Source organism: Leucoraja erinacea, chromosome 4 (genome assembly GCF_028641065.1).
Source record: "Leucoraja erinacea ecotype New England chromosome 4, Leri_hhj_1, whole genome shotgun sequence".
NCBI classification, from domain to species: domain Eukaryota; kingdom Metazoa; phylum Chordata; class Chondrichthyes; order Rajiformes; family Rajidae; genus Leucoraja; species Leucoraja erinaceus.
In genome coordinates this window covers 65513491-65533960 of record NC_073380.1, presented here as the reverse complement: position 1 = coordinate 65533960, position 20470 = coordinate 65513491, and the positions used below count along the sequence as shown (strand labels likewise).

Below are 20470 nucleotides of genomic sequence, written 5' to 3'. Positions count from 1 at the left end.
TTCCACTAGCCCCTAGAGCTCTATCTAACTCTCTTAAATCCATCCAGTGATTTGGCCTCCACTGCCCTCTGTGACAGGGAATTCCACAAATTCACAACTCTCTGGGTGAAAAAGTCTTAAATGGCCTCCCCTTTATTCTACAACTGCGGCCCCTGGTTCTGGACTCGCCCAACATTGGGACCATTTTTCTTGCATCGAGCTTGTCCAGTCCTTTTATAATTTTATGTTTTGATAAGATATCCCCTCATCCTTCTAAACTCCAGTGAATACAAGCCTAGTCTTTTCAATTTTTCCTCATATGGCAGTCCCGCCATTCCAGGGATCAATCTCGTGAACCTACGATGCACTGCCTCGATCACAAGGATGTCCTTCCTCAAATTAGGAGACCAAAACTGTACACAATACTCCAGATGTGGTCTCACAAGAGCCTTCTACAACTGCAGAAGAACCTCTTTACTCCTATACTGAAATCCTCGTGTTCTGAAGGCCAACATTCCATTAACTTTCTTCACTGCCTGCTGTACCTGTAAGCCAAATTTCAGTGACCGGTGTACAAGGACGCCCAGGTCTCGCTGCACCTCCCCCTTACCTAACCTAACCCGTTGAGATAATAATCTGCCCCCTTGTTTTTGCTGCCAAAATGGATAACCTCACATTTATCTATATTATACTGCATCTGCCCACTCACTCAACCTGTCCAGGTCACTCTGCAACCTCCTAACATCCTCTTCACAGCTCACACTGCCACCCAGCTTTGTGTCATCCGCAAACTTGCTAGTGTTGCTCCCAATTCCCTCTTCCAAATCATTAATATTTATGGTAAACAGTTGTGGCACTCCACTCGCCACTGCCTGCCATTCTGAAAAGGACCCGTTCACTCCTATTCTTTGCTTCTGGTCTGCCTACAAATTTTCTATCCATGTCAACACCCTACCCCCTGTGCTCTAATTCTAGTCACCAGTCTCCCGTGCGGGACCTTATCAAAGGCTTTCTGAAAGTCTAGATACACTACATCCATTGCCTCTCCTTCATCCATTTTACTTGTCACATCCTCAAAAAATTCCAGAAAATTAGTCAAGCATGATTTTCCTTTGAACGTTGAACTGAATACAGAATTGTTTTTGATATTAGTGGCAATCTTGTTCTACCATGTTTCTCTGGGACGCCAGAGATTGAGGGGAAACCTGAAAAAGGTATATACACTTATGAGAGGCATAGATAGGATAGGCAGTCAAAACATTTTTATCCAGGGGTGGGAATGTCAAAGCTGTAGTTGTGAGAGGGGCTAGTTTTTTGTTGCCAGGGGTTGTGGTGGGGGCAGATACGTGACATTTAAAAGGTTTTTGGATGGGCACATGGATATACAGGGAATTGAACAATATGGTTCACGTGCAGTCAGCGGAGATTAGTTTAGAGTTGTTTATTGTCACATGTACTGAGGTACCATTGCAAAGCTTCTTTATTACATGCTATTCAGTCAGCAGAAATACTATACATAATAACAATCAAGCCATCCACAGTGTACAGATACAGGATAAAGGGAATAATAATGTTTAAAGTTCAGTAAAGTCTGATTATAGATAGTCAGAGGGTCTTCCAACGAGGTAGATGGCAGGTCAGGATCACTGTGGTTGGTGATAACAGCTGGGATGAAACTGTCCCTGAATCTGGAGGTATGCACTTTCAAACTTCTGTACCTCTTGCCTGATGGGTGAGGGGAGAAGAGGGAGTGTTTTTGAAGAGGCTTGTTAAATGCATCATGGTCTTGTTTTATTAATGTATTTTACCTTCACGAGTAGGGTGGGTGTAACACATGTTCTTTCCGTCTTCTTCCTCCTTTCCCACATATGCGCCACCCAGTACCATTGGACTTCCATGAAGTTACATAGCTGCTGTTTACATTCATAACTCAGACTGGTGAATTTTGTTTCATTTGTTTGTACCGCAAAATCCTATTCAGAAAAAAGTTAAGGTTTTAAAGCCATATGATAATACCACTGTGTATACTTAGAATGGATGCATATGCATGCTTAGAAGCCAGACTGGATACCTTATTTAATTCTAGCTACAAAAAGAGAACAAAACGTATCCCATATCATTTGAAATGAATGTATTCAACAGAGTCAGATGTCAGGACGTATTTCTTTCCACACCAAGTTGTTAACTTGTGGTGCAGATTGTCATCTCGTATTTATTTGTAGCACATATTCAAAACCATTTCTTAGCACGAGCAAGTGCACATGTAGGATAGATGGAAGGGCAGGGCATGTGTTACACCCCACTCGTGAAGGTAAATGCATTAACAATAAGGGCATAACAAGCCCCTTCGAAACCAATTACTGACTAAAAGACAGATTAAGATGAAAAACCAACCCAGTATTTTAAAGAAATAATACCAATCGTAAGATGAAAATTGCCAAAACATTTATATAAAGTAAGTCTGTTGGTTGGTTAAATGAGGCCCCTTAATCATTGTAAGGTAAAAAAAATAGACAAAAATCCATTAAATAAAGGCAGGGGCCATTGAACCATCCTACCAACAACTAGAGAGCAATCCTGAGCTACTATCTACCTCATTAGAGACCCTTGGACTATCTCTGTTCAGATTTTACTGGACTTGATCTTGCACTAAACGTTATTTACGTTATTCCCTTTATCATTTATCTCTACACTGTGAATGGCTTGATTGTGATCGTGTATTGTCTTTCCGCTGACTGGATAGCACACAACAAAAGCTGTTCACTGCACCTTGGTACATGTGCCAATAAACAAAACTCAAGCATTACATCACAGATGATAAATTGGCAAATAGATGGGACAATTATGCATTTGCAATGTACAATTCTGGTATGTACATTTTTACATCTAATTGTCACTCATGGAATGTGGGCAACATTACTGAGGCAAATATTAGTTGACCCTCCCCACCTGTCCTCGTGAATGTGGCGACGTTCCATTTTCATGAACAGCCAGAGTCTGCCAAGTTACTCTCATAATTGTGTAAGCCAGGTGATGATGAAGAAACTTTATATTTCCAATTACACTCTGTAGCAGTAGTTTGGTTTAGTTTAGAGATATGCTTGGATCAGGCCCTCTGGCCCACCGAGTCTGCGCCGACCAGCGATCCCCGCACATTAGCGATCTCCTACATGAACAAAAGACAATTTACATTTAAACCAAGCCGATTAACCAACAAACCTGTATGCCTTTGGAGTGTGAGAGGAAACTGAAGAAGTGGGTAACTTGCAAGTACTGGTAGACATGCCACTAGTCTCAAAGGTTCAAAGGTCAGCTTATTATCACGTGTGCCTATTAAGGTACAGTGAAACTCAAATTACCATATAGCCATACAAAAAAAAAGCAATAAGACACAACTACATAAAAGTTAACATAAACATCCACCACAGTGGATTCCTCACTGTGATGGAAGGCAATAAAGTCTAATCTTCTTCCTCTTTATTCTCCTGCTGTCGGGGCAGTCGAACCATCTGCAGTCGGGGAGATCGAAGCTCCCACATTGGGGTGGTCGAAGCTCCTGCGGCTTGGAGCTCTCGAAGTCAGTTTCTAACCATGGACCGTGAGCTCCACGATGTTGTCCTGCAGGCTCCTGCAGTTGGAGATCTCCAGCAGAGTCCGCCAGCTCTTCGATGTTAGGCCGCTGTGCGGTCGGAGATACAATACGGGGGGAAAAATCACATCTCTGTCAAGGTAAGAGATTAAAAAAAGTTTCCTCCAACCCTCACCCCCCACATAAAACAAACTAAAGAAAACTAAAAAAATCCATTTACCACATAGTAAAAAACAACAAAGAAGGAAGGGACAAGACAGACTATTGGGTAGGCGGCCAATGCGGGCGCCACCCAGTGGTCTCCTTATCCTTCTAGAGGTTAGATCCATATTTTTAGACAGAAATACCAGTGTTCTACTTCCTACCAGGATGAAAATGAATCCTTAGCAAGATTACATGCAGCATTTTGTTAAAAAATGTACATTGAAGCCTGCAGTGGGTGTGGTGCTGGCCCAGGAGTTTCCTTTGTCCTGGAAAGATTATGACACATCCGGGAAAGTGAAAAATATTTAAAGATGCACATGAGTAGGAAGTAGAAATGCTTTGGGTATCAGGAGACGGGTAATTCATTATAAAATACCTAAACTGACCAGCTCTTGTCATCTTTGTATTCATAGGCCATGGTTGATGAGTGCCTCACGGTATTGATGGTGGATATTTGATGATAAAATATTGTCCTCATTACCTGTGGGAGTTATGGACCTAACATTTTTTGTCTTAATTTAAAAAAAAATGTGTGTCTAACAGAATCCTTCCCATTAATCTGATCAGAAAGGCTGTTAAATGTTATTGGGGGTTTTTTTTATGGACCTGCGTTTGAAAGACAGTCTATAAATGTGTTCTGTCACTGTAGCCAACTAAACCTTCAATAAGAGACAAATTAAATTAAGTAAAACTTCACCATAGCAAAGATTCATTATCTGAATAGTCATTAACTTGGGGAATTAACATTGCCAGTACAAGCCATAAAATACAACCCCATCTCATGGCATATGGGAGGGAGCTCCAGGAGAAGCTTGGTGCTTAATGGCATTCCCAGTATTACCTGGATGACCTTGTGAATTTGTAAATCTATGGAAAGCAACTAAGTGAATAACACAGGCTGGATGTAATGTCATTCATTAAGTGTGAAGGGTTGATGATTTTACTCTTGTTGTAAATGGTCGTTGTCTGGAGAGCAAATGTCAACTATCATTTATCAGAACATGCCAGAATGTTGTCTAAATCTTTGTTGCATACAGGTACGATCATTGCATTTTCTGAGGTCTAACAATTTTTATTGCACATTGTGAAATTATCTGTGAACATCCCTGCTTCTGATTTTATGATAAAAGGGTTGCTATTTGTAGAGCAGATGAAGAGAGATAGGGCTGGAGTACTACGCTGATCAAACAGCGACTGAACACCTTCGTGCAGAGAGGCAGAGGGCAGAGAAGGAAGGCAGAGAGAGAGAGGCAGAGAGAAAGGCACAGCGAGAGAAATAGAGAGTGAGATAGAGAGGGGGCAGGCAGAGAGAGGGGGGAGAGAGAGGGGGGAGAGAGTAACGATCACATGTTATGTGCTGCCGACCCATTCTGCCCGCTGCTGCCGCCGCTGAACAACCCCCCCCCCCCCACCTCATTCTGACTGCCGCCGCTGGAAACCACCCCACCCCCATTGCACCCATATTCACGGCGGCCCTGTGATGTCTTGGCTCTGACAATTCGAGGGGCCTACCCGGTAATAACACTAAGAGCAGCTCCGGGTTGCCGCGCTCCCCGACTCGAATTGCCTCGACGCCTAACTGACACATGCTCTGTCCTGCGCGGACATGCTGCGGGACGGATAAAATCTCGTGGCGGGCTACACGATCTCCTGGATGATAAACACTTTAACTCCCGCTCCCATACTGACCTTTCTGTCCTGGGCCTCCTCCACTGTCAGAGTGAGGCCCAACACAAGTAGGAGGAACAGCACCTCATGTTTCGCTTGGGCAGCATACAACCCAGCGGTATGAAAATTGATTTCTCTAACTTCAAGTAACCCTTGCTTTCCTTATTTCTCTGTTTCGCCCCCACCTTAGTTCTCCAACTAGTTTCACTATCCCACTGATTAATTTTATGCAGGAGTAGGCCATTCAGCCCTTCGAGCCAGCACCGCCATTCAATGTGATCATGGCTGATCATCCCCAATCAGTACCCCGTTCCTGCCTTCTCCCCATATCCCCTGACTCCGCTATTTTTAAGAGCCCTATCTAGCTCTCTCTTGAAAGCACCCAGAGAACCTGCCTCCATTGCCCTCTGAGGCAGAGAATTCCACAGACTCACCATTTTCTGTGAGAAAAACTGTTTCCTCGTCTCCGTTCTAAATGGCTTACTCCTTATTCTTAAACTGTGGCCCCTGGTTCTGGACTCCCCCACCATAGGGAACATGTTTTCTGCCTCAAGCTTGTCCAAGCCCTTAACAATCTTATATGTTTCAATGAGATGCCCTCTCATCCTTCTAAACTCCAGAGTGTACAAGCCCAGCTGCTCCATTCTCTCAGCAGATGACAGTCCTGCCATCCCGGGAATTAACCTTGTAAACCTACGCTGCACTCCCTCAATAGCATGAATGTCCTTCCTCAAATTAGGGGACCAAAACTGTACGCAATACTCCAGGTGTGGTCTCACTAGGGCTCTGTACAACTGCAGGACTTCTTTGCTCCTATATTCGATTCCTCTTGTTATAAAGGCCAACATGCCATTCGCTTTCTTCACAGCCTGCTGTACCTGCATGCTTTCATAGACTGATGTACAAGGACCCCCCAGATCCCGGTGTACTTCCCCTTTTCCCAACTTTATGTCATTTAGATAGTAATCTGCCTTCCTGTTTTTGCTACCAAAGTGGATAACCTCACATTTATCCGCATTAAACTTCATCTGCCATGCATCTGCCCACTCCCCCAACCTGTCCAAGTCACCCTGCATTCTCATAGATATGGAAGGGCAAGGTGTGAAAATGACAGATCAAAGCAGATGTGATCAAGGAAATGTAGAATGGTTCATTGTTTAGTGAGGGGAAGGTGACAAGGAGGCATACAAACAGTAACATTAATCAAGAGGGCAGTGAAACTGTGTGGGAAGGAACTGCAGCTGCTGGTTTACACCGAAAAAAGACACAAAATGCTGTAACTCGGCAAGGACAAGCAGCGTCTGTGGAGAAAAGGATAGTGAAATTAGTGACGAGAGAGAGGGAAAGAGAGGGTTACTTGAAGTGAGAGGAATCAATATTCATACTGCTGGGTTGTCGGCTGCCCAAGATTGGCCAGGAAAGGGGCGGGGAGAGCTGTGGGCTCGACCATCTGCCGGCACCAGGAGGTCGGTCCCTGGGGGTGAGGTTGCATCCCGCTGCCGGCCGGGGGTCGCCGCCGAGTGAGTGCCGGCGGCACGATGACTGCCATGAGATGTCAGCGTCTCACCGCGGCCGGCGGCGCAGCTCAGGCCTCACGTCCTCACGGCAGCGGCCGCCACTTGTGGGGGTGAAGGGACGGCGGGGGCGGCAGTGGTTTGGCTCCCTCCTCCTCCTCCTCCTCCTCCCACCGTCGTGTCATTTCTCTTTAGGGTTTGCCGATGTTGGAGGCGCTTCAAGGCCTCAGGTAGGAGGAGGGGAGGGGGGGGGAGGAGGGAGGGGGAGGGAGGGGGGAGGAGGGATGGGGGAGTGAAGGGAGGAGGGAGGGAGGGAGGGAGGGAGGGAGAGGGGGGGGAAGAGGGAGGGAGGGGAGAGAGGTGGAGGGGAGAAGGGAGGGTGGGGAGGGGAGAGGAGGGGGGGGGAGAAAGAGAGTGGAGGGAGGGAGGGGGGGAGAGGAGGGGAGAGGGGAGGAGGGGGAGGGGGAGAGAGGGAGAGAGGGAGAGGAGAGAGAGGGAGGGAGAGAGAGGGAGAGGGGAGAGGGGGAGAGGAGAGGGAGGGGAGAGAGGGGGGAGAGGGAGGGAGAGGGAGGGAGGAGGAGAGGGGGAGGAGGGGGAGGGGAGGGAGGGAGGGGAGGAGGTGGGAAGATGGGGGTGGAGGAGTGTAGTGTAGGGAGATAGGAGTTGGTGGGGGGTGGGTGGGAATGGAGAGGTGGTGGGGAGAGGGGGGGGGGGTAGGAGGGACAGAGGTGGGGGGGAGAGTCGGACGGGGTGAAGGAGAGGGGGTTGGAGAGGAAGACGGGGGGGGGGTAGAGGGAATGAGAGATGGGGCAGGGGAGAGGTGGAGGAGGAGGTGGGATGTGTGAGCTGAGGAGAGAAGGAAGATGGGAGGGGGGTTGGGAAGGGAAAGAAGGAGGGGAGGGGTTGGGAGGGAGAGGAGAGGGTTTGGGTGGGAAGGGGAGAGGAGGGGTGAGGACGAAGAGACTAATTGGAGAATATGGGGACGGGGGCATTTGAGGAGGGGAGAAGTGGGGACGAGAAAGTAGATGAAGCTGAGGGAATGAGTGAAGAGGGAAGGTATTGAAAAGTATGGGGAGAGGGGAGGGAGGGAGAATTAAAATGGGAAGACAGGAGCGGGTTCGGGGAGGAGAGAGGATGGGTGAAGAGGAAATGGGGAAGGTGTGTAGGAAGGGAGGAGGGGTGGGAAGGGAAGAGGGAGGTGAGCAGAGGTTGAGATTGGGCGGGGGAGGGAAGGGAGGAGAGACAAGTGGGGTGGGAGAGAGGAGGGGGGATGGGGAAGACAGGATGGTGGAAGGAGAGCAGAGTGGACTGGCAGAGGAGTAGGATGAGGAAGGATGAAGAAGAGAAGGAGGAGGAGTGGGAAAGAGAGGGCAGACAAGAGAATGGAAGGAGACGGGACGGGGAGAAGTGGGGAGGAGACGGGCAAGTGGACTGAGGAGAGAGGACGGGAGAAGGATAGAGGGGATGGGAATGAGTTGCTGGTGAAGCAATGCCCCTTGGCATTAAGGCAATGACATTTGATCAAAAGGAGAAGGCATTTCACTGGAACCCTGTGGGTGGGGAAAATAGATTATGAAGTATTCATCAGACTTGGGTATTGTTGACACTTAATAACTGAAGTGAGAAAAAAATATATGTATAGTTTTGGTGTAGCACAGTAGTTATGTTCCTATGAAACATTGTGTTATGAAAATAGCCTCATGAAACATTTGTTTCAATGGGGAAAAGAGGTTTAGGGATTAAATAGTTTCAGAATCGCAAAACAAATATGTTGTTTCCATATAACCATATAACAATTACAGCACGGAAACAGGCCATCTCGGCCCTACAAGTCCGTGCCGACACACCTTTTTTTCCCTTAGTCCCACCTGCCTGCACTCATACCATAACCCTCCATTCCTTTCTCATCCATATGCCTATCCAATTTATTTTTAAATGATACCAACGATCCTGCCTCCACCACTTCCACTGGAAGCTCATTCCACACCGCTACCACTCTCTGAGTAAAGAAGTTCCCCCTCATATTACCCCTAAACTTCTGTCCCTTAATTCTGAAGTCATGTCCTCTTGTTTGAATCTTCCCTATTCTCAAAGGGGAAAGCTTGTCCACATCAACTCTGTCTATCCCTCTCATCATTTTAAAGACCTCTATCAAGTCCCCCCTTAACCTTCCGCGCTCCAGAGAATAAAGACCTAGATCTTTCCACAAGGTCTTTTTAATAGCTCTGTTTATTTTTATTAAGGCAAACATTTTTAAAGACTATGTTACATTGTCTAATACAGTATCAGTGCATAAGTATCAATAGCAGTAATTGCTTGTCAATTTCTATGGGCACCTGAGGTGAAATTGACAGACTGACTGTGTGATTACTGTGGGGAGGTTACTTGGAAAGTTTTTTTTCTCCAAGGCAGCTTTTATTATGTTTGTTAAGTTCCAAATCAGCTCCTAAATGGTTTTCTAGTTCCCAATCACGTTAAACAAAAAAAAAAATCCAATGTGTAAAAAGCCCAACGAGAAGGGGGTTGAATCAGAGTTGGGGATTGAATCAGAGAGGTAGAGACAAAAAGAGCATCCAGGCGATAATGACTGTAATATAATATGCTTTACGATGATGGAGAAGGACAGCTATGATAAATCATGCCAATGAATTGGAAATAAAAAGTTTTTTGAATGGTTTAGAATGGAATTTGGGAAGATAAAACAGGCCATGATATTAACGAGCTAGAATAAAGAACAACAATGGTACACATTTAAAATGGTGTTCAGCAGAACACAGCAAAATGTATACTCTGCTAGAAGAAGCTCTCGTGGAGACTATGGAGGAGTAAAATCATGGATGAGCAACTGGGGAGTAGGTGGTCGACAAGTTTAGTTTAGAGATACAGCACGGAAACAGGCCCTTTGGCCCACAGAGTTGGCGTCGACCAGGGATAACCTCACATTAACCCTATCCTGCACACACACTGGGGACTATTTACAATTTAACCACGCCAATCAGCCTAAAAACCTGTACATCTTTGGAGTGTGGGAGGACACCGGAGATCCCGAGGAAAACCCACGCAGGTCACAGGGAGAAAGTACAAACTGTATAGACATGCACCCGGGTGTCTGGCGCTGTAAGGCAGCAACTCTACTGCGGCACCACTGTGCCGCTCTTGCAGTTGGTTATGTAGGTTGCAGGGACGTGAGTAAGAGAGGTCAAAGGAATGAGAAAAAATAAGTACAGTAAATACAAACAGGTACCAGAAATAGTAAAACACTTTCATGATATGCCATTTTGTAACAAGAGTTATTGGGAAGGGAATAAGGCCATTGAGAATACCACACCTCAGATTGGTCAATGAAGTAAAAATGCTTTGGATCCAAGAGAGATTGATAAATTGGCTCTGTAGCAGGAAGCAGTGGGAAATGGTTAACAGGTATTTCTCTGAGAGGAAGGCTACCACAGTGGGGGTCTCTAAGGCCGAATACTTGGTTCATTCGTTTTTATTGATACAAAATGCTGGAGTAACTCAGCAGGTCAGGCAGCATCTCTGTACAAAATGAATAGGTGATATTACGGGTCAGGGCACTTCTTCAAATCCTAACTTCTACAAGTCCCAATCCGAAGAGGCACATCTCCATTTTCTCCAGAGATGCTGCATGACCCCCTGAGTATCTCCAGCATTTTGTGTCTGTTTTTGGTCTAAGCTAGCATCTGCAGTTCATTTTTATTACATTTAGTTTTTATTGTATGTTTTCATGATTGAAGGAGGTGCGTGATAAATCAATTTGCAGCCGATACAAAGTTATGAGTTATTTACTTAAGGGGGTGGAAATGGTAAAAAAAAATATTAATGGGGATTTTTGAGAATAGAGGGAGCTTGCTTGGTGTATGTCCTTAAATCTGATGAGCTGTCAAATTGATACTTGCATTTTACTAATCTAGGCACAGAATACAAGGGCAGTAGGTTGTATCAGTGTTGCATATTTGTGATTACTTTCTTTGGAGCAGAGGAAGCTGAGGCTGACAATAACTTGAGGGTAATAACTTTGAGGTGTCTGGACAGAGTAAATAGAAAGAACCTTCAGTACTTCCCACATTTATAGGTTGAAACATTAGAGGCAATGGATTTAAAGTAATTGGCTGAAGGATAAGAGAAGCAATGTGGATAAGACTTCACCAGAGTATGTTAGCGGTTGGTAGGATGTAAGAGGTAGAAAATACATCTTAAAATGTGCCCGGATGTATTGTTGGCGAGCAGGGGGTCTGGGATCAAGTCTGGAATCAAGGGATATGGGGAGATGGCAGGCACGGGTTATTGATTGGGGACGATCAGCCATGATCACAATGAATGGCGGTGCTGGTTCAAAGGGCCGAATGGCCTCCTCCTGCACCTATTTTCGATGTCTATGTCTATTAGGTTAGATAGCTTTTTTGAACAGTGTGAACAAGGTGGGCTGCATGGCCTCTATTTTTCCCCTGAGTCTCTATGATTTTAATGATATGGAGATAGAAGAAATAATCATTATTTTGTTTCAGTATTTACCAGGGCGATGGAACCAATAGACATGGCATTAAATGATTAGACGAGTAATGAAATGAATGCATTTAAAATAGAAGGAAATCTTAAATTGACCTCAGATGTAAGTTCTTGATCTGGTTGGATTTATTTCATGCATTTTAATAGGATCTAGGGAAGCAATAACTTTGGTTTTACTAAACAATAAATGATTCATTAGAAGAAAGGTGTGGTGCCAGAAGGTTATGGGGAAAAGCTAACATAATGTCAATAGTTAAGGATGGGGATAGAGGAAGCATAGGAAATTAATCCAGTTATGGTAATCCTGATATGAAGAAGTGGAGTCTGGAAGGAGAGAACAAAGCATCTAGAAAGGAAAAGTAGAATAATGTACAGTGAATGTGGAAACATCTTCATTGACCAACATGAGTGAACAAGTGGAAATCAGGGGATAACAATAGAGAATAAGAATACATTAGTTTGTTTAGTTTAGAGATGCAGCATGGAATCAGGCCCTTTGGTCCACCGTGTCTGTGCCAACCAATGACCATCTGTGTCCTACATGCTTGGGGCAATTTACAGAAGCCAATTAACCCACGGAACGGTATGTCTTTGGAAAGTGGTGAAATCATTGGACAAAGTCAGCATGGATTTACGAAAGTTAAATCATGTCTGACGAATCTTATAGAATTTTTCGAGGATGTAACTAGTAGCGTGGATAGGGGAGAACCAGTGGATGTGGTGTATCTAGACTTCCAGAAAGCTTTTGACAAGGTCCCACATAAGAGATTAGTATACAAACTTAAAGCATACGGCATTGGGGGTTGAGTATTGATGTGGATAGAGAACTGGCTGGCAAACAGGAAGCAAAGAGTAGGAGTAAACGGGTCCTTTTCACAATGGCAGGGGCAGTGACTAGTGGTGTACCGCAAGGCTCAGTGCTGGGACCCCAGCTATTTACAATATATATGAACAATCTGGATGAGGGAATTGAAGGCAATATCTCCAAGTTTGCGGATGACACTAAGCTGGGGGGGCAGTGTTAGCTGTGAGGAGGATGCTAGGAGACTGCAAGGTGACTTGGATAGGCTGGGTGAGTGGGCAAATGTTTGGCAGATGCAGTATAATGTGGATAAATGTGAGGTTATCCATTTTGGTGGCAAAAAACAGGAAAACAGAATTTAGACTATTATCTAAATGGTGGCCGATTAGGAAAAGGGGAGATGCAGCGAGACCTGGGTGTCATGGTTACACCAGTCATTGAAAGTAGGCATGCAGGTGCAGCAGGCAGTGAAGAAAGCGAATGGTACGTTAGCTTTCATAGCAAAAGGATTTGAGTATAGGAGCAGGGAGGTTCTACTGCAGTTGTACATGGTCTTGGTGAGACCACACCTGGAGTATTGCGTACAGTTTTGGTCTCCAAAGCTGAGGAAGGACATTATTGCCATAGAGGGAGTGCAGAGAAGGTTCACCAGACTGATTCCTGGGATGTCAGGACTGTCTTATGAAGAAAGACTGGATAGACTTGGTTTATATTCTCTAGAATTTAGGAGATTGAGAGGGGATCTTATAGAAACTTACAAAATTCTTAAGGGGTTGGACAGGCTAGATGCAGGAAGATTGTTCCCGATGTTAGGGAAGTCCGGGACAAGGGGTCACAGCTTAAGGATAAGGGGGAAATCCTTTTAAAACCGAGATGAGAAGAACTTTTTTCACACAGAGAGTGGTGAATCTCTGGAACTCTCTGCCACAGAGGGTAGTTGAGGCCAGTTCATTGGCTATATTTAAGAGGGAGTTAGATGTGGCCCTTGTGGCTAAGGGGATCAGGGGGTATGGAGAGAAGGCAGGTACGGGATAGTGAGTTGGATGATCAGCCATGATCATATTGAATGGCGGTGCAGGCTCGAAGGGCAGAATGGCCTACTCCTGCACCTAATTTCTATGTTTCTATGAAAGTGGGAGGAAACCGGGACTGCCAGAGAAATTCCCACGCGGTCACGGGAAGAACTTGCATTCTCTACAGACAACTCCCGTAGTCAGGATTATACCTGGGCCCTGGCGCTGTAAGGCAGCAACTCTACCGCTGCGCCACCGTGCCGCCCGTTACTGTGAAATATGAAAGGGAATTAATAAACTTGCAGAATGGAACAATAATTCTACATCAACTCAAATGAGAAGTAGTAGCCTTTTGAATAGGAGGTTACTTATTCCTTAGAGAGTGCGAGACCAGATGGGATTGGAAACGAGGGATCTTGCAGAACAAATATGCCAACCACTAAAAGTTGCTGCTGTTCAGCAAGGCCATTTTTATTTTGTTTTGAAAAGCAAGCCATGCAATAGGGTGGGATTTAATTGAAATGTTGGAAATTTGTCTCAATTAGAGGCATCATTCTTCTTCCTGGCTTTATTTACTTTTGTTTTAACTCAGTTCATAATTATTACCTAATGCTGCTTGAGTGCTGGGTCTCCTGTTACCGATTCAATATTTCCGACACTTAATTTACTCGGCCTGGTTCATGCATTGTTTCCCACACTTCCGTGTGTTCCCTGTATCAGTCTCATTTCACAGAATGTCTCGTGCTAAAATGAAGACAGTGTGTGGCAGTGCAGATGGAACTGATGGAGCTCAGAGTACAACAAATATGTTCTTGTGCCACCATTGGTAATTTCAGAATTTGAATATACTTCAACAATCTGACAATATAAATGTGACCATGAAGCCTTTTTGAAACTGGAGGACATAACACAATATTTATTTAAGGTAGGAAACTTGCAAGCTTTGCTTGGGTAGCCTGTAAGCAACTTCATACCACAGCAAGATGGTCCTGGCTTCTAAAGTGCTGAGCAAACCACTCAGTTGCTATAAAACGATGAGAATGTTCAGTGATCAGGTTGTATGCAGATGACGCCAAAACTGGTGATAATGTGGAGAGTAAAGAAGGTTGTCCAAGATTCCAACATGATATCGATTAACAGGGAAAGTGGGCAAAGGAATGGCAGATAGAATTTAACGCTGACATGTTGAAAATATTGCACTCTGGCAAGTTAAACAAGGCCACAATGAAAGGAAGGTCCCTGGGAAGTGTTGTTGAACAGTGAGACCTTGGGACTCAAATATGTGGATAGACAGGGAGGTGAAGAAGGTGTATGGCATGCTTGCCAACATTGGCTTTGACACCGAGTACCAGAGGGATGTCATGTAATAGTTTTATAAATTATTGGTTGGGCAGCACTTGGAATGTTGTGTACAATTCTGGTTGCCTTACTGAAGGAAGGATTATTAGGCAAGGGGTGGGGGGGTTGCTGGATGTTGCCAGAACTGATTGGCTTGAGTTATAAGGAGAGGCTCGACAGCCTTGAACTGTTTTCCCTGGAACGTACGAGGCTGAAGGGTGACCTTATTGAGGTTTCTAAAATAATGGTGATCTAGAACAGGTGGGCGATTGCACTCTTCCACTCTTAAAACAAGAGGCTTAGTTTAAGAGGGGGAAAGAGTTGAAGGGAAGCTGTTTCTCCCACACGAGGTGGCGGGCAGATGGAGGTGGTTGATGGAAGAACAGGAACAGCATCTACGAGGCACCTGGAGAGGCATTTGAATGAACAAGACATGGAGGGATATGGAATTAATACAGGCAAGTGGAATTCTTTGGGGTTGTGGGCCGAAGGGCCTGTTCCTATGCTGTGGAAATCTGACTACATTATTCTGGGTGGTGGTTCTCTAATATTGTCTTGAATCAACTCAGCTCGGGCATTCAGTGCCAGAAAAGTAGTTCATACTTACATTATTGTCCAGGTTTCTGTTAAGTAGCACAGATTTTGTTGTACAGGGCCAAACATAAAACTGCTCCTTAAACGTACATTGATACTCATTTAATTTGCACCACATACATGACATATCCATATTGTCACGTCTGTAAGAACTCCGTGATGTGCTGTTGTTGTTTGCTGATCCTAGTACAATGTGTTCCATCCAAATTTCCACTGGTTAATTGCACATTACTGAAACTGTTAAGATGTAAAGTAAATACCTTTGAACTATATTTAGTATTGGATAGCTAAAAAGGAAATCAATATTTGTGTCTCAATCTTTTCTGTTGAGACTAAATCAGCCAAGAACTTAAACAGAAGTAGGCCATTTGACCCCCTATGAGTCATGGCTAATTTTTTGTCTCAACACCACTTTCTTGCTCAGAATCCAGATCTCGTGATTGCATTAATTCATTTATGCTTTAATGAATTTGGCTTTGTAGGTGTCTTGAGTTCAGAATTCCAAGGTTTCATTGGGATTTGGCAGAAGATATTTAATTTCCTTTTTGTTCTGAATGATGCTCAAGAAGTTATAAAAGCCATGGTGCAGCGGTAGGATTGCTGCGTTACAGCGCCAGAGCCCCATGTTTGATCCTGACTACGGGTGCTATCTGTACGGAGTTTGTACGTTCTCGCTGTGACCGCATGGGCTTTCCCTGGGTGCTCCGGTTTCCTTCCACATTCCAAAGACGTGCAAGGTTGAAGGCTAATTGGCTTCTGTAAATTTTCCTTCGTGTGTAGGATGGAACTAGTGTACGCGTGATCGTTGGACTGCGTGGACAAGGTGGGGCGAAGGGTCTGTTTCCATGCTGTATCTCTAAAACTAAAATTAAAGCTTCCAGAATACTTTGGTGTCACAGTGCTCACTTTGGGATCGAAATAATTTCCCTTTCTTAACATCAAATTATGCTGATTCTCCTGTAACTATTCTGCTAGTTAATAAATAGGTCAAACATGATTAAACGTACCAAATGTAGACTGGCCGATCATTTCGCATAACACCTTCGCTCAGTCTGCCTTGGCCCACCTGATCTCCCAGTTGCCAAATACTTTAACTCTCCTTCCCATTCCCCACACTGACCTTTCTGTCAAGATTCAATAGTCTATTGTCTTTGCTTTGCTTCAGCACAACAGAATATAGAAGGCTGTGATTGGGCCTCTTCCATTGTCCTGAGACTGTCCTGGGCCTCCTCCATTGTCAGAGGCCAAACGCAAATTGGAGGAACAACACCTCATATTTCGCAGCTTACAATCTGGTGGTATGAATATTGTTTTCTCTAACCAAGTAACCCTTGCATCCCCTCTCCATCCCTCCTACACATATAAAGTGAAAGAGAAGATGACAGAAATAAGCATTGCTAGTAACCGGTAGAAAACTACCACTCGCCTCACCAGTTTTTGAACTAGGTGGCTACGCAGACACAAGATGCATGGTTGTCATCTTCCAAAATTTCATATGGAAGAAAGTGCAACCTGGCTGACATAAATACAGCAAACAGTGGATAATGTTTGGGACACAGCAATGTCATGTAAATTAAAGTAGTCATATTTAGTATTTTGTTTCATCTCCTTTGCATGCAATGACTGCTTGAACTCTGCTATTCATGGACCTCACCAGTTGCTGGGTGTCTTCTCTGGTGATGCTCTGCCAGGACTGTATTACAGTCATCTTTAGCTGATGCTTGTTTTGGGGGCTAGTCCAGTTTTCTCTTCAGCATATAAAAGACATGCTCAATTGGGTTCAGATCGGGTGATTGACTTGGCCACTCAAGAATTGACCATTTTTTAGCTTTGAAAAACTCCTTTGTTGCTTTAGCAGTATGTTTGGGATCATTGTCTTGCTGTAGAATGAACCGTCGGCCAATGAGTTTTGAGGCATTTGTTTGAACTTGAGCAGATAGGATGTGTCTATACACTTCAGAATTCATTATGCTACTACCATCAGCAGTTGTATCATCAATGAAGATAAGTGAGCCAGTACCTTCAGCAGCCATACATGCCCAGGCCATAACACCCCCACCACCGTGTTTCACAGATGAGGTGGTATGCTTTGGATCTTGAGCAGTTCCTTCTCTCCTCCATACTTTGCTCTTGCCATCACTCTGATATAAGTTAATCTTTGCATCATCTGTCCATAAGACCTTTTTCCAGAACTGTGGTTGCTCTTTTAAGTACTTCTTGGCAAACTGTAACCTGGCCATCCTATTTTTGCGGCTAATCAGTGGTTTGCATCTTGCAGTGTAGCCTCTGTATTTCTGTTCACAAAGTCTTCTACGGACAGTGATCACTGACAAATCCACACCTGATTCCCGAAGAGTGTTTCTGATCTGTCGGACAGGTGTTTGGGGATTTTTCTTTATCATGGAGAGAATTCACCTGCCATCAGCTGTGGAGGTCTTCCTTGGCCTGCCAGTCACTTTGCGATTAGTAAGCTCACCAGAGCTCTCTTTTTTCGTAATGGTGTTCCAAACAGTTGATTTTGGTAAGCCTGAGGTTTGGCTGATGTCTCTAACAGTTTTATTCTTGTTTCTCAGTCTCATAATGGCTTCTTTGACTTTCATTGGCACAGCTTTGGTCCTCATGTTGATAAACTGCAATAAAAGTTTCCAAAGGTGATGGAAAGACTGGAGGAAAGACAGGGTGTTGAGAGCTCTCTTATACCTGCATTAAGGAGGCAATTAAACACACCTGAGCAATTACAAAGGCCTGTGAAGCCATGTGTCCCAAACATTATGGTGCTGTGAAATGAGGGGACTATGTATAAACGCAGCTGTGATTTCTACATGGTGAAACCAAAATGTATAAAAATGGCCTTTCATATCATCTGACAATGTGCACTTTAACCACATGTGATTTTTTTTCTATTACAAATCTCAAATTGAGGAATATAGAGGCAAATAAATAAATGATGGGTCTTTGTCACAAACATTATGGAGGGCACTGTAGATCACGTGCAAACAGAAAGCAGTAGCTTAATTTGCCTGCTTGTCCGGCAGAAATATCATGGGCTGAACGGCCTGTTCTTGTGGTTTACCGTTCTGTTTTATTCTCTGTGTTACTTTTTGACACATACAGGTAACCTCCCAAGTTGCACCTGTTTGGGTTACAGTTCATTCTGAGGGAATTCACAAACCAGGACTTAAAAAGCCTGAGATATAGAATAAACCTCGCTCTCATGGAACTTGTTTGGGGAAAAAAAATCAAATAAATCAACACATTTTTTCTCTTCCTGTAAACAAATCTTTCTCCTGAGGTGCAACTGTATCACGGGAATAAATTATTCAGCAATTCCTCCTCCTCCAGAAAGGCCCCAGTTTAATTCTGTTGTTAAATTATTGCAAACACGCCAGTCTTGTTAAACCTCCTGTGATCCAGGCTGACAGGAGGAAACAGTGACATTTGTTTAGACCACTGTTTCCTGTCCAGTTTTGGAATTGTTACAGTAAGAAGGATGTAAGATGGATACCACTCCCCTGGACATTGCAATTTGGTCACAGTATCCTTCCTGCTACAACACTTTGCAAAAGTAAACTGGCTTCCGTTGCCTCATTTGTCCCGATTCCTGGCATAAAGATTGAATCTGTGAACCAAGGAGTTTAAGGCAGCGGTCTCTGAAGATGGGAAGAAGTGACTGGTAGGATCACGCTGATAGTGGCAGAAATGTCAGATAATGCGTTATCCAGATGCCCCTTTCCACTTCGTCAGAATCTATAATATACTCTTTCCGTCAGCAGTATCTCACAGCTGTGTAGGATTATTTCTACTCAAGTGTCTGTTTCTGCAAACCCACATAAGAAATATGGGCAAGCAACGTAATCTTGCAGTAACTTAAATAATTCAAAGACTACTTTCACTTGTCTGCTTCTTGATTAGTCCAAGGTTTATCAGGCAGGAGAATGGGGTTAGGAGGGTGATATAGATCAGCCATGATTGAATGGCAGTGTAGATGTGAAGGGCCAAATGGCCTAACTCTACTCCTATCACTTATGACCTAGTTCTCTGACTAGTTTCACTGTTCTGATCAATTTTACCGATAGTAGGCCTCCTTGTCACCTTCCCCATAGCTAACAATGAACCATTCTACATTTCCTTATCATCGTCTGCTTTTATCTGTCGTTTTTATGACTTACTCTTTTATTTCAAGACTTCCCCCTCCCCTGACTGTCTTCCTGCCCCCTTCAACCGATATCCTTTCCTCTGACTTCACATGTCTAGTCTCTTCCTCTATCGCAGTCTTTTATCATCTTCCCATCTCTGGCCTTTATCCACCCATCTACCAATCAAAACTCCCCTCACCTGTATCCACCGATCACTTGCCTGACTTTACCCTTCCCTACCTCTCTTCCTGCTTTTTCTTTACTGATTACTGTACGGGTTACTGATTGTGGATGATAGCACTCAAAACATTTTTTCATTTTCTCGTTATACTTAACAATATTATACAAATAACAATATTGAGGGAATTAAAAAGAAAGTGAACAGAATGACTGGTCACATTGCCAAACCAGACAATTTCCAGAAGCCACATTAAAACTATAGCAAGTTTTTTCGAGTACTCTGTGGCTGCTGTGGTTATTCCAGCATTTTGAGTCCGTCAAAGGTACGGAAGATGTTCTGCAAAGAGCAACACCATTGATCTTTTTTGAGGATTAGCTAATGATAACTTTACAAAGATAAAGGTGACAAGGAGCGTTTTTTGATTTTGCCAGTTGGGGCAAGATGCATCGTTTCTGCTTGTTCATGCCCTACCAAATTAATTTCCACATACCTCGACTTAATCCTATCCTCCCGGTCCAATCCCTCCCTACCTACGTCCAAGACACCTCACACCCTCTTTGCTTCTTCAATGATTTCTGTTTTCCAGGTCCTCACTCCCTCATCTTGACTATGGATGTCCTGTCACTCTACACCTCCATCTCCCACCAGGAGGGTCTTAAAGCACTCTGTTTCTTCCTCGGCAGCAGAACCAGCCAATTTCCGTCTCACAATACTGTCCTCGGATTAGCAGAGCTGGTGCTTCCCCTCAACAACTTCTCCTTCGACTCCTGCCACTTCCCCCAGATGTAGGGTACGTTGAAAAAATCCCTGTTCCAGGTGTACACTGGCCCTATCCCCGAACTCTACATTGACTACTGTCAACTGCAGAAACCGCAACCCTCCGTAACTCCCCAGTCAACTCATCCCTTCCCACCCAAACCACCCTCTC

At 44.3% G+C, this 20470-nt stretch overlaps 1 protein-coding gene across 7 annotated transcripts in view; it reads left to right on the top strand.

The window, feature by feature from the left end:
• The first annotated feature begins 7027 nt into the window (after nt 1-7027).
• stau2 (staufen double-stranded RNA binding protein 2) overlaps nt 7028-20470 on the top strand; it is a 345477-nt gene continuing 332034 nt past the window's right edge. For 4 of the 7 annotated variants that reach the window (XR_008723334.1, XM_055634484.1, XM_055634486.1 and 1 more), the window contains exon 1: nt 7029-7184. The gene's annotated coding sequence lies outside the window, so the exon portion shown is untranslated. Of the gene's footprint in view, nt 7185-20470 lie in introns of all 7 variants that reach the window. The other 3 variants (XR_008723335.1, XM_055634487.1, XM_055634482.1) reach the window with 2 other exon arrangements.